Raw genomic sequence first — 10,653 nt, 5'->3', positions numbered from 1 at the left:
CACTTTCCGATAGTATATGACTACAGAATGTGCTGATTTTAATAAGAGTAATTAGCCTATGAAACCGCAACTTACCGGAGACAGATGGACAGGCGCTCCGCCGCTGATATGGAGCGCCTGTAGTTGGTGTCCTGACGGGAGATCATGGCACCAACCCGGGCTAGCAGGTCATCGAACATGGCGACAGTCAAGCGCAAATACCGCTTGAACCGGCCGTCATCCAGGCGGAGTTCCTAGAGGAGGTGGTGAAACTCACCCAGCTCTGAGCGCCTACGCATGATCTCATGCACCCAAACACGACGGCGTTTGGGTTTATTTCTCTCTTCCAACTTCCACAACTCATACAGCGCAGCGATGGTGGTGACTTTCATATTTGTGGAGTTTTGGAAAGAGAATGAGCGGGAGAAAATGGGCGGGCTCATCTAGCAGCGTTGACGCGTTGGAAGCGTTGAACCACCACACAATGATCAAGCGTCAGGTTAGGCGCGTTACTCGCGTTATCCAACGCGAGTAGCGCGTTTGGTGTGGCCGCGGCATAAGTATTTGAAGCTGATTGGTGCTAGCTGAGCTCCCCTCACTCTCCCCTCCCACCGTCTCTGCAGAGAGCCCCCGGCTGTCCGCCCAGCCGCCACCGCCCCCGCCCCGCCGCCCAAGAAGGGCCGGAAGGTGAGCCTCATGTGGGATTCTGATCCGTGTTGAGGACCCTGTTTGGCAATAAGGTTCTGTGTGGAGATGCTTCACCCCAAAGAGTTTTATTGAACGAGGAATAGAATATAGAATAGGCTGAATATCAAAGAGGTGTGCCGAGGACTGAGACTTCTTTTTGGAGACTCCTGATGAAAGCTTCTGCTAATCGACCAGACGATGCATGTGACGATTGTGTCTAATTTTTTTTCAGAAGTGGACGCCCTTCATGGACGAGGGTCTGCTGAAAGCTCCTGCTTTTATGTGCTGATGGTATTTTGTTTTCAGAAGTGGACACCCTTCTTGGACGAGGTTCTGACCAAGGCCGTGAGGAAGCACGGCGAGGGCAACTGGAAGCGCATGCTGCTGGACCACGACTACAACGGCCACACGGGCGTCATGCTGAAGGACCGCTGGAGGATCCTGAAGAGGGACACCGTGGCCTGACCCGACCCCCTACCCCCCCCCCCCACCCCCAAAGCCATGCATATTGATAAAAAAAAAATTTAAACAGTGTGTGAGCATATGTTGTAAGAATGCCTTTGTAATACAAAAGGGACCCTTTTTTTTTTTCAATGTTCTCATAATCGTTTGCATAATTTTCTAATTTATGTTTCATTTTCACGTTTTATGTTTGCGCTCCTTGTGTTTTCACTCGATTCTCCCGATGGATGCTGACGTGTTCAAGCGCCAATTGCACTCAAATGCTACTAGAGGACTAGCGTTCAAGCGCCACTAGAGGGCCCTCTAAACAGCAGTAGAAAGTTCTGTGCTGCATTTGTATTAAAAAATATTTGACATTTTCTTTGTCAAATATTCCACCAGAATAAACGGCTGGCTGCCAATGGTTCCATCGTGGTCTCAATCACACAACGCAACGAGAGAGCACGCAACCGCTACACGTGCAAGGTTCACAGTGGGCAGCCGCAGCCATGAGTTTCACCCTACTCTCGGCCAAAGATCACCTATCAGGCACCGGAGGAGTACATCTCTCGCGAGCTGTTCGACACTGTGCAGTGTCCAAGCCAGAACTACAAAACAAACTCATCACTGTCACACCAACTTACTACGTGCAAGGTTCACAGGGCAGCCGCAGCCATTAGCAGCACATTCTCATCCTCACATCTTTGATGTGAAATCTCCGGATGGTGCAATCTGTTCCACTGAGTCAGTAGAATGGGTCTCATTTGTAACGTGTATATTAACACTGTAAAGCTCTGGGTCTGGCGTTATTTTTTCACTCCCTCTGCGGGTGAGGTCTAAGTTATTGTGTGATTTGAAATTACTTGAATATCTTATGGGAGTTTGTTATGTTCTAGTTTTGAATCAGATTGGTGAATCAAGAGGAAGCATTGGGAGGCATTGGAGGAATAGGCTATTTGAATGGCAGGTATTCATTCCTTGGTGCCTCTTAACTGTTGGTTACGGGGGACGATGGTAACGACGACGATAGTCTTCAGCTCTAGGCTCCTGTATAAGAGGGGTGAATAGGCTATTTGAATGGCAGGTATTCATTCCTGCCATTCAAATATGGCAGGAATGAATACCTGCATGAATACCACTGTTGGTTATGGGGGACGATGGTAACAAATTTGATTCAGGGGTCTAGGGTGACTTTACTCAATGTTTAATTGAATTGTCTGTTAAGAATAAGTAATTTGTCAAATGTAATTATAATTTGTAACCTCAAACTCTTTTTATTAAGTTGATGGAAAAAGGTACATGTTTTCTGTGCATCCTTGTGTATTTTTATTTTATAGGCTGTTCCTTAATACAGTAGTTATTCTAGCTATATGACGAGGCAGTTTTGTTCTCTCGACAGGTGAATCTAATTTTCCATGCTTTGTTAAGCAAGCCTTTTCCTGTTGGATTATGTTCCCATCTTCTCTCAGAGCTCTGAATATCTATATGACTGCAAAACCTGTTAATACTGATGTACAAGAAGGAAGCGGCCAAGAAGAGCCCCCAAGAAGGCACCCAAGCCCGTGTTGTGTGCCCTATCTTTGCAGCCAATTCCAAAAGATCAGGACTGAAAAAAAAATCTGGATTTAGCAAAACAAAATTAACACTTTGACTGCAGGCAAACACAACGCAGATTCAGCCGGTCACACTTGGATCTATAAATGCCCGTAAAACAAAGAAAGCCTTGTGTCCGTACCTAACCCTAACCCAGAGAACGAAGATCACGGCCGACCATCGCAATATGGACACCAACAAGGCCACTCCTGATTTGAAACCCAGTGCGCAACCACCAAGCCCTGAAGACTTGATGGAAGCCCGTCGAGTGGATGAAGTAGGGAGCAAGGTGCCTGCTCGGGACAGGCCTGTGGAGGAAACGACGGGGGCCGACATGAGGAATAATAATAATAGATCACGGCCGAATAATAATAATAGATCACGGCCGACCATCGCAATATGGACACAAGAGTTGGCAACCTTTACAAAATCAATGTGAATTTAAAGAATCTTTACATTATTGAAAATTAATATGTGTGGTTTTATAAACATTTTATCTCAAGCACTTTATAACCTCTTTTTGTCTAACCAGCTGATGTGCGTGTCCATCCACAGCTATCTATGGAACTAGATGTTTTGTACTTCGATGTGTTTGTTTAAAATAGAAAAAGTGTAACGCATTTGTCATTGAGAAAGTTAATATTTTAAACATCTTTGAGCATTTCTACATTGTCGTGTTAGGAAACGACGGGGGCCGACATGAGGAATAATAATAATAGATCCACTTTTGTAACGCGTTACTCCCAACACGACCGACGGACGGACGGACGGACGGACGGACATCCGTCCGTCCGTCCGACAAATGTTGAACATTAGTCCTTTATAAATATATAGTGACGATAATAAACAATAAAAGCATCCTACTCGTCGTGCTCAAGTTCAACACTCCATCTTCGGAATTTAAGGGTCGACTATTAAAGCGTCTTAGAGTACCATATTTAGCGCTATATACATTTCATTTCTATCTATGGGTTAGGGTTAACCCCTGGACTATTTGGTCTGGCCCATGGAAGCCCCACTGCATATTTGCGGTGGTGCTCCCAGGGGCACGCAAGCCCTCACGCCACGTCATGTAATCTTGGAAGGCCTTCTTGCTGCAGTCTGGCTCGTTCCAGTCAGCCATTCGGAGCTCCTCTTCGCTCCACGCGCGACGGCTGCTGGCTGGTATGGCCCTCAAAAGTGTCCGTGGTTGGACTGGCTGCTCCTCTTCCTGATCCACCTCCTGGACGTCTTCCAGCACCTCTTCTTCCTTCTCCTCATCCTCCTCCTCCCTCTTCCTCTTTGGTGCAATCTGTGGCCGGTGGACCAGGCCCTTGTGCTTCGTGCTGATGTCTGGGTCCAGCCGAAAAATGGTAGCATTCCGGATCTGAGTAACCTGGAACCCAACCTGAATCCTCATCTTCACCATCTTCGACTGGGGGATCGGCAGTTCAGCCAAGAGGGATTTGAGGTGTTCGTAAACGACATACTCCCCCTCATCAACATCCCCACGCATGACAGGAACGTGAGGACAATGATCCTCTCTTTATCCGCCATACGCGGGGAGAGCCGCTGTAGGAGCTGCCGCATCCATGGGAAGCCATTTTCCCTGAACACCTCGATGTTCTTCGGGAATGAGAGAGACCTGGCCTCGATCTCCCTACAGACCGCCTCCGTCAAGCCTGCTGCCCAGCTCTCGGCACAGGGCTTTTGCCCGGGCCTCAGCACCTCCACAAACCTGCCGTCTTCCCACGAAAGCACTTTCTTCTTTCTGATGTCCCTGAGGGTGTAATGGGGCAGGAACTTCAGGTCGAGCTGGTCCAGGCCTTGGGTCAGCAGGTCCTTAATGTCATGTCCTTTGGCCTTGGCAATTTCCCTTGCCCGACCAAATGCACTGGGGTGGCAAGGTCCTCTGTCACCTTTTCCACCTCCAACGACTTGGCAACCTTGCCCGGTGGCTGCGGTCCCTGCAGCGCCCCCCGGCGGGTTCGAGAACGTCTTCAAGTAGCAGTCCTCGAGGAAGACCATCCACAGTGCAACCCCCAGCACCGGAACGGTCCCCTCGATGGACTCACAAAATCTGAAAAGGCTCTATCCGCTCTGCTTGCTCCCTGTCCCCGGTCCAGTTTCTCAGGGGTGGCGGCTCGATCCCAGAAGGGAGAAGGGAGGGCCTGGGCAGGGAAGCCTCTGTAGTGGGTGAGGGAGTTGGCGTCAATGCTCGCGGTCCCCAGGCTGACGGAATAGACTCTGTCTTCCTGGCACAGCGGGTGGCCCCAGAACACCTCCTCCAGAGCCAGCTCAGCCTGGTAGACCCCCCGAGTCCCTTGCTGTTCCTCAACAGGCCGGTTAGGTTCACCACATAGTGGCTGGTGACGCCCTCAATGCGGTCACCACCCCACTCCCGTCAGCAGTGTCCTTGAAGGGGACCACCAGCGGCCTGGTCCTCAAAAGGCACCGAAGCTCCTTCAGGCCGAAAAGGCTCTGTGGTTCCAAGGACGCAGGCACCCCCTCCACGCCAGCCCTGTATTTACAGACCTGCTCCAGCCTCATGGACATCTGGCCCACCAACTTCTCCTCCAGATCCCCGATGTGCGCCAGGTTACCTGTTGCATGTGCCCGCACACAGCAATGCAGCCACTCACAGGGTGGCGGAAGGCCCTTGAAAGCTTCCTGTGAGGGATGTCAGTGCTCAGCTCAGCAGACCAATCAGCATCCAGGGCATCCAGGCTGGAGGCAAAATTGGCAGCCTGAAACATGGACATGCAGCTGAACAGCTGCCCTCGCTGCCCCACCAGTTCCTGCAGCCCCCCCCGAGACCACATGAGGTGTGTGCCCTCATCTGCACTAGAAATAGTGAGGCCAGCATGGATAGAAAATGCCTCCACTGCTTCCCTGGCGGCCATTACCTCGCAATACCAGGGCTCCTCCGACTTTTGGCCAAATCTGCTGAGGGTTTTCAAGATTTGGAAGTCCTGGTTCTCCGTCTCCCCAGCAATGGCCTCATCGAGGATCCCCAAGAGGAACCCCTGGTCCTGGGGCAGGACATCCCACTTGGAAAAATCATAAATATTGTTTTTCCTCACTGTGGCCCTACCTTTGTCCTTCGGGCCAAGTGCCTTCACTCTGTCCTTGAAGGACAGGATATGGCCCGTGCTTGAACAGCCCCATAATGTGCGTCGCTCCGGAAGTCATCCGTGACCACGTTCAATGGCATGACTGTGAGGTTCATAAAGAACCCCCGTCTGTAATGGCTATGTAGGTGCCATGTACATGCCTGAGCATTCGCTTCTCCTTTCCGCTGAGCCCCGCAGAGTCGATGTGTTTTTGATGAAGTGGTAGTGGGGAACCACCACTGGGGGCCACTCCATCGTCAAAAAATTGACCCCGGCATTGAGGGCGCTGAGCTCCCTCACTTCCAACACAATCCCATCAATGTCGAAAGTGAATTCGAGGGATGCCATCTCGCCATCACAGCATGCCGCTGATAGGGGACAAACAACCTCGTCTCGTAGAAATTCTGAGGCCAACTTGGCCTTCAGAAAAGGTTCCAGCACACTGCTGGTGTTGTCCGCAGCAACCTCAAGAAAAGCCGGGACTTCCGGCTCTGGGTCCTCCCAGAGCATTATTGCAATTCTTTTACCTGCAACCAAATCTACCCTCGGGTACAAATAAAGTTACCTTACCTTACCTATTATAGCACCCTGCCTGCCTGCCTGCCTGCCTGCCTGCCTGCCTGCCTGCCTGCCTGCCTGCCCGCCTGCCCGCCCCCGCCCGCCCGCCCGCCCGCCGCCCGCCCGCCCGCCCGCCGCGCCTGCCGTGGCCAGAGACGGGACTTGTACAGAAACAATGATTAGATCCATAATGAATGAATGAATACGTTATTCCAGACTCAGAGTTACATATTTGAACGCAATGCATTACACTGCTTGGGCGTCATCGTTTGCGTAATCTTTTGAAGAAACGTAGCGTTGCAAAACCTGGGATGGACTAAGGTGGACCGCCGTCATTGCAGCTCTCTGCTACGTCACTACACTGTCCACATGTTTCACAAATAGAGTTTGAGGAGACGTCGTCAGAGTCTGTATGTTGCTTAAATCCTCCAAAACAGTGGGCGCTAAAGATCAGCGCACGGTAGGCCATTGCATCCAATGAGCTCGAGTTGAAAAAGTATAATGCTTACAGCACCTGGTATTCCCAGGCGGTCACCCATCCAAGTACTAACCAGGCCCGACCCTACTTTGCTTCCGAGAGCAGACGAGATCGGGCGTGCCTAAGGTGGTATGGCCGTAAGCATTTATAGACTTGACCATATTAGCTTTTATACAGGAGGAGGACGTAAGGAGTGAGAGCGCTGCCGTGGCCAGAGACGGGACTTGTACAGAAACAATGATTAGATCCATAATGAATGAATGAATGAATACGTTATTCCAGACTCAGAGTTACATATTTGAACGCAATGCATTACACTGCTTGGGCGTCATCGTTTGCGTGATCTTTTGAAGACACGTAGCGTTGCAAAACCTGGGATGGACTAAGGTGGACCGCCGTCATTGCAGCTCTCTGCTACGTCACTACACTGTCCACATGTTTCACAAATAGAGTTTGAGGAGACGTCGTCGTCAGAGTCTGTATGTTGCTTAAATCCTCCAAAACAGTGGGCGCTAAAGATCAACGCACGGTAGGCCATTGCATCCAATGAGCTCGAGTTGAAAAAGTATAATGCTTACAGCACCTGGTATTCCCAGGCTGTCACCCATCCAAGTACTAACCAGGCCCGACCCTACTTTGCTTCCGAGATCAGACGAGATCGGGCGTGCCTAAGGTGGTATGGCCGTAAGCATGTATAGACTTGACCATATTAGCTTTTATACAGGAGGAGGACGTAAGGAGTGAGAGCGCTGCCGTGGCCAGAGACGGGACTTGTACAGAAACAATGATTAGATCCATAATGAATGAATGAATACGTTATTCCAGACTCAGAGTTACATATTTGAACGCAATGCATTACACTGCTTGGGCGTCATCGTTTGCGTGATCTTTTGAAGAAACGTAGCGTTGCAAAACCTGGGATGGACTAAGGTGGACCGCCGTCATTGCAGCTCTCTGCTGCTCCCTGCTGGCAGAGTCACTGCACTGTCCACATTTTTCACTAATAGAGTTTGAAGAGACGTTGCCAATGTCTTTATGTTGCTTACATTCTCCAAAACAGTGGGCGCTAAAGAATCAAGAGGAGCAAGAATTGACAAAAGACTTTATCGTGCAGAAATACAACAACGACAACAGCCTGGGTAGGTCTATAGAGTTACTGGTCGTCAACAGATTCCAGCCTCTTCTTAAACACACAATAGCACAGTACTCAGCAGTTTCTTGTTTTTTAGGTGTCCACACATAATCAAACACAAATTCTTCTAAACAGATGGTCACTGAGATGGTCGAGGACCCAGGAAGTGGAGTCAGCATGCATCGTCTCAGTAGCTTCCTGCTCTTGGGGTTGGGCCCCAACTCCTGCTCTGACCCAAGACTCCCAGGCCTCGTGATCAGCCCTGGATAAGAATCCAGAGACCCTTTAAATGTTTTCTACCATTAGATATACAAGCCTAATAATAATCATGGTTTACCATAGAATATACTCATTAATTTCTACCACACATCCCCCTCTTGTGGCTGTCAAGACCACAACAAAACATAACAGTCGTTTAGGTAAGATTTTGCACTACATTTGATAATCGTTAAAAACCTTTAAGCATGTTCAGGGATCTCAACCTGTATAATTCTCAGGATTTTAAACCTGTTTAAGGCAAAAAGATCTATCAAATGTCGTACTAGACTTCACACATAACATAGTATTCTCAGCATGCATTGAAAATTAGCATTTCAGAATATATGACGTAAAAATATGAAACTCAAAAAATGACATTTCAAAAAATAAGTAAATAAATAAATTAAAAACTAAGATTGTCAACAAGCTTGCATAGATTTGGATAGCTCTGATTATCGTCATGTACCGGTATACTATATAAACGTGGGGGGTTTGGGCATTGTGGTTGTTGCTTCTGTTTGCAGCCACCAGCCCTGAAACCCATTTAGTCCAATGTCCATTTGTTCAAACTGTCCGCAATGGTTGTGGTTCACATGAAGAGGTCACCAGTTAAGAAAATAGGACCTCCTTCTGATGTCCGATTCTCACATTCCGGTCTCCTCTCCAGTTTCACTCCAATCTATCTCCCCATAGAGCATCCTCTCCCAGTCACCCGACTCCTCTAGGTTGTTCATCGCAAGTGTGAATGATCCATCTGGGGCAGTTTTATTTGGAATGAAGGTACAACCCATTTCACCTATAAGAGCACAAACTCCCCCCTTTTCTGCTAAAAGCCAATCTAAAGCCTGTCTGTTCTGCCAAGCCACAGCTTTAAGAAGTATATATTCTCTCTGGCTTCCTTCAGTACCAGCCCCTGATTCCTGGCTCTTCCAGGTCTGTGTTGTCTCCGTGGTTTTATCCTTCCTCGGGGTCTGTCCTTGTGCCAGCGGAATCTGGCACAACCCGTAAAGGATCAGGAACAGGCTCCCCGTTTTCAGCATCATCATGTTGCTGTATCTATTGCCCTCGACGGATCTGGTCCTGGGCAGCTGGTCAGCCCCAGGCTGTGTCTGCGTAGGCTCCTCTTCACGATCATCCCCTGGACTGGGTTTTGAGCGGCTTTGTGCGTGGTTGATGGAACAGCGTGGCAATTCTTCCACTTGGATGGCGTTAGTGTTGCGTTGGTGACTTGGTATGGTTCTTTTCATGGGCTCGTTCCACTTTTCTCTGAACACCCTGAGATACACTTGGCACTGGCTCCACCCCCTTGGGGCTCCTCCTCCACTCTCGAACGCTGTCTTTATCCGTTGTTTTGGTGAAAAATAAGCCTGTGTATGCCAGTTAGTTGTCCCATATAACGCTCTTAATTCAGTTCCAATTGTTCTAATGGAGGTCCTTTATGAGGCCCTCGAAATGACCACGTGCGATAAACTATAGTGTCGTAGGAGGAATTGATAAGGAATTTCACGATTACGATTCCGATTCTGCCTTATCGATCCGATTCCTTATCGATTCTCTTATCAATTCTCATTGGGTGACGAAATAAGTAAATGGTTTGTTGCATTACATCTCTTTAATATCTGATCAGAAGTGCTTCTAGTATTAGGAAATTGTACATTTTCAATCAATTGGTCTAGACGAAAAGATATATGGTTTCGCTTTTTAAGCCCAAATGCCATCATTATGTGCCATACAACTAAAACACAGGACCTGAAAACAGCCAAGTAAGAGCTTGTGCCTTTTGGAATTCTAACAGTGCTCATTTGCATTCAACTTTGTAACAAAATTAAACTGACATAAACAAAATAAGCAGTGATTAGACAGGAGATTTTATTAGATGGGCCTCACCTAATAACCGTTGGAACACACAAGACAGGAAAACCATAGCAATGCCGGTAAACAAACCCGAGAATTAATCCCTATGGAAGCTACCCACGCTTACGGCAATCCCAGGAGGCGACCAGGAGCTGTTGGCCGTGATATTATATATACAATTATAATATAGATATAATATATATATACTTATACTATAGAGCCTCCGGGAGTCGCAAACTGCAACAATCACTTTCTCCTCCATTCCGCGGTTCACCCGGACTGACACTGCACTGAGTTTGAGGCTGAACGCGGATTGGCTGTTACGTTACACATGTCACTCAGTTATCCACGCTGTTGAACGCTGATTGGCTGTCATCACGACAAAAACTTGTCATCGGTTTTCTCCCGCGAAACACTCGCCCTTATACGCGTCTCTCGTTCACTTTGTATGGGATCTTGTCGCCCCGTCGCGTTTGGTGTGAACGCACAATGCGATTCTTCCTCGGCGGCGACATGTTTGCTGCGTTTCTGAACCAAATCAAGCAGCGTGTGTGTGACGTCACGACGCATTTGCCGTGTCC

The 10,653-nt window shown here is 48.6% G+C and overlaps 2 non-coding genes across 2 annotated transcripts; both read right to left on the bottom strand.

The window, feature by feature from the left end:
* Positions 1–6,852: 6,852 nt before the first annotated feature.
* LOC130378172 (5S ribosomal RNA) lies at positions 6,853–6,971 on the bottom strand. Its single transcript, XR_008894539.1, has one exon. It is a non-coding gene; the product is annotated as a 5S ribosomal RNA (ribosomal RNA).
* Positions 6,972–7,399: 428 nt separating this feature from the next.
* LOC130378174 (5S ribosomal RNA) lies at positions 7,400–7,518 on the bottom strand. Its single transcript, XR_008894540.1, has one exon. It is a non-coding gene; the product is annotated as a 5S ribosomal RNA (ribosomal RNA).
* Between the last annotated feature and the right edge of the window lie 3,135 nt (positions 7,519–10,653).

This window comes from Gadus chalcogrammus, unplaced genomic scaffold (genome assembly GCF_026213295.1).
Source record: "Gadus chalcogrammus isolate NIFS_2021 unplaced genomic scaffold, NIFS_Gcha_1.0 GACHA068, whole genome shotgun sequence".
NCBI classification, from domain to species: Eukaryota; Metazoa; Chordata; class Actinopteri; order Gadiformes; family Gadidae; genus Gadus; species Gadus chalcogrammus.
The sequence above is the reverse complement of the archived record's forward strand: the minus strand, read 5'-3'. Positions and strand labels throughout refer to the sequence as shown.